The sequence below is a fragment of the Pinus tabuliformis genome, chromosome 5_1, assembly GCF_031772625.1.
Source record: "Pinus tabuliformis cultivar Carrire ecotype Pingquan chromosome 5_1, CPIR1, whole genome shotgun sequence".
NCBI classification, from domain to species: Eukaryota; Viridiplantae; Streptophyta; class Pinopsida; order Pinales; family Pinaceae; genus Pinus; species Pinus tabuliformis.
Window position 1 is genome coordinate 270,828,129 of NC_142305.1, and position 4,579 is coordinate 270,832,707.

Consider the following 4,579-nt stretch of genomic DNA (forward strand, 5'->3'; position numbering starts at 1 on the left):
GTATTAGTAGAACCATCTTAAAACAAGATCATTTATTCATGCAACACATACTCATATCATGCAATTAATCAAACATTCAAACAACTCTCAATCATACCATGTTAGATAAATCGACTAGATGACATAATAGAGCCCAAACACTCAAACACCAAATAGATGACGTAATCAATTAGTCAAGAACAAAGTAGATCACATACAAAATCTCATACCTTAATGTGTCTGAGGGAGGCTATCTTGTCTTCACAATCAATCCAAATTAGAAAAAAATAATATCACATGATATTCACTCATTCCTGAATGTCATAACCCTAATCATTTCCATAGAACAATCCAACTTAGTATGATACATACAACATCAAGATCTTAAATGTAATAACCCTAATAATCAAGCTAGCTATCAATAAAAACAACATGTTAACTTATAACATACTCATCAACATGATATAACATAATCATCAATTTAACTAACATAAAACAACAATATCAATGCATACAACCACATGTCACTATCATTCTTGACTATCTGACACATGTGCATATGGCTATACTAACCAACTATAATCTATCATTTATGTAACCATATCATCAAAAGACATGTAAATAAATCTAATGTATATAAACCTAATCCATATAACAACACTTGACATACTTACCTACATGCACTACATGCAAACCTGTATGACGATATGCTCTTATCACAAAGTTTAATGATACAACCTCATTATGATGATCTGCATCTCCTTCTCTATCTAAGCCAACACATTATCATCATAACAACCAATAACATAATCATAACCTAAATTACATACAATGACTTCACAAGCTATGTTTGATCTACTATTCATGCATAACTATAACCAAGACCATACATGCATAACAACTACATATAGATGTATAACACATGAGTACAAAACCATATACAGATCATTATAGCTAGAGTCTAGAAATCAATCCATGACCATAGAGACTACACAAACCATGACCTCATGCATGACAACGACAACCACATCACGTGCACTTAATTGCATGTGAACATTGGAATCTATAACAAATGCATATAAAACCATACGCACATCAAGACACATCCCAATGAAAACATGATGAACCTTCACATGGCAACATCACGAGAACCATGATAAACAACATGCACACGCAACAAGCACATGGACTAGAAGAATAACAAACACATATGCAGCCAACACGAACGCATGACAAACACACCACCCATCCAGTCTAAGGGGTGAACCATGCTCTGATACCACTTTGTAACCACCATCCTCCCACATCTACACAAGAAAGTGGCTATTCAGGGTAAACTTGCGACAAGAGGCCACTATGATATGATTCGACCTCTTAAGTCATGTTAAGGAACTGGCATCGGCAGAAGCACACCATCAAGACATTTAACATCAACTTCAAGACCCCTAGGAACCAGTCCAACAATTCAGACATCTTGTCATTGGGTCTCACTGATATTTTGGACAAATTAAGCCTCATTGTCTCTCACGCTATATGCATGATAGTGTCCAGAAACCCAGAGTCACTATCATAGGCTTGCCTACCGGCATCTAGAGACTCTTTTTGTCAATGTTTTTCCAACGTCCCTAGATTTGAGCTAGCTTTCAGGCCCATAGCTCAAGTCATTGCCCATAATTGAACCATCTATTCATAACAGTAAAATAATGTGGAAATGGAAGTACTAAAGAAAATACTTGTTTAAGTCCTTGACTGGACCCCTACTAGCCATGACTGAAATTTTTTCAAGCATAAGAAAAATATGTAATCTATAGGTGTAAATAACATATCTTAGCATAGGGATCTCATACTTATTGGAGATTCACCATGAAGCATTGATGCCACAACACATTAACTTCCAATCCATCCATTATGTCATAGATACCTTATTCATTAACTTACACATATAAACATGATGAGAGCCATACATAGCTTCTATCATAAAACATATACATAGCCAACATAATAGGGATAAAAATACCAAAAAAATCGTAGCCATATAAACCACATATAATCCATCAAAATTCTCATAGAAGTACAAGGTGAAATAACCTTTCTTTAATGATGCAAAATCCAAACCCAGGATGGGACTTTGACATTCTACTTGACCATAGAATGGCTAATCCAAATCTCATAGAACACAACAATCAAAACTCATCGAGGGCTTCTAGAGGCCATCCACCTCAACCTATAGAAAAATGGTTCCACCTCATGATCGGATATCACAAATTGATCATCAAATCACTCTCTATCCCATCCTTCCAGGGATCCAAAGTGTTTTTGAAATAAAGGATTCAAGACTAGTAACTCAACCGATCAAGGGCTCCAGAGCATTTTTCCAACCAAGGCTACAGGACTAGTAACTCAACTCAAGATGTTCGAGGGCTCCAAAGTGTTTGCCCAACCAAGTCTATAGGACTAATAACTCAACCCAAGGTAAGGAAACATGAGAACCAAGGAAAAATACAATAGTGAAAATAAACCCACAAACTCCATGGCTATCTAATAAATGGAACGGTTAGGAAATCCATTGTCAATCCCAGTTGTCTTCCATGCCAATGATAGATAAAAAACAATAAACCACATCCATATGCCATGCATGCCAGAACTAGTGAAGGAAACATACATGCAACTTGGTACCTGCAAGCTAGTCTTATGTAACCGTTGATCCTGAAGCCTTCTTGTGCTTTCTTTCTCTTTCTCTTCCTTCTTTCTCCAAGAATACAAGTATTCCACACCCATCAAGAGTGCTCTAGGAAGACTCAAAGTATCGAAGAGTATGAGAGAGAGAGGGAATAATGAGAGAGCTCCAAAACTGAACTGACCAAGTCTGAGCGAAGAGTTTACACTAACTAAGAGCTTGCCAACTCATCCTCAGAAGCCTTGTTATTCATGAGGTCTATATTTTCTTCATTTTCCATTATTTTCCTTCACTTTCCTCCTCACATTCAACCTGTGACCTTTCACCTTCCTTTTCTCCTAATTTCCATTATTTTCATAAATAAATGCCACTAAATGCCTCATGTATTTCCAAAGCCTTAGCCATTTCCTTTGCCAATTTGCTAAGCCATAATAAATTGAATCAAGTCTCACTAGCACGTTTACCCCATCATTCATCTTTGAATACATGTCCCATCATCTGTGGTATTTATATATTTTACATGTGTTTCCAACCGGGGTTGTTACATAAACTTTGCGAGGTTGATTGGAATATTTCTCCATACTAGTTTCATCCATGGCAATGAATTCTTGGTTGTTCCACTAATTATTTTTCTTCATTTTCTTATCCACTTGGTTCACAACATTGAGGCTTTGACAGAACAAATAGGAAGAAGAGGAAGAATATTGAATAGGTGAAGAAGGAAAAGGGTTAAGTTTAAGATCAACATGAGGTTGATGTTGTTCAGGTGCGAGAGAACTCGATTGAGAAAAAGTTTGGAAATTGAAAACCAGAATGGTCGAAAATAACCAAACTCAAAAACCAATGGTAAATCTGGGAACAGACAACGTTCCCATATAAAGAGCATCAATATTTCCAAAAGGAGGAAAAGGATGAGGATTCCCATCAGAGGGGTTCCCTTCATTGGTAGACTATGGAACTATTGCCATTAGTCTCAACCTAAGATTCACTAAGGAGTATTTCTACAGGATGGATGTTTTTCCACAGTGAATCAATTGATTTTAGAAATTCAAGACACAAACAAAAAAAGGATGGGTAACTAGGGAAAAGGATTTTACCAAGAAACCATGAATTGCAATATAAATGTTTGCAAACCAAGCACTTAACAAACGTGAAGGCAATTTCCCCCAATGTTGTGTTCAGTGTATCATGGTATGCAAGGTGGCTGACTCGGTTATATATGGATGAATGTCAACCTATAGGTGACTCCCAAAATATGTTGGAAGGTACGTGGGAGTGCAGTCCATAGTAATGTTATCTAATGTGTAACCATTCGATTAGAGCGTTCCCATATACTTATTATGTGTGGAACGCCATTCGATATACCTGAAGGTATGTGGAGAATGATCTGATACACTCACGTATGTGGAACAAGATATCACTCCCGAAATGAAACACTAGAAAAGGACGACAACTCCTATGTTTAAAGATGTTGAAACACATCTCTGTCCTAGACCTCTGAATATGTCATTAAGTTTCAAATTCTCCTTAGGTTAATTGAGGTCAATTTTAGAGCTGAACTTGAATTAGATTTTAGTTTCAAGGCTCAAAAATCGATGTCACATGAGCCCATCTATAATGAAACTAATATTTAAAAAATAACACTTTTCATTTTGCATGGAAGTTATCTAGTGTAGGGAAGAGGTTAAAGGATGACGCAACACTCAAATATACAACAAAAAATAGCTTCCTAACTAGATATTTCAATTTCAGAATTCCTGAATTCAATTCAAATCATTAAAGGATGTCAAACAATGCAATGTAATCTATGCATGATTTCCCCAAAGACTATGAAAATGTAATCTATGAACAATTTCCTTTCCTATTGTGAAAATGAGAATTCTAACTATGAAAATGTGATCTATGCAAGAGAATTCTTCAAAA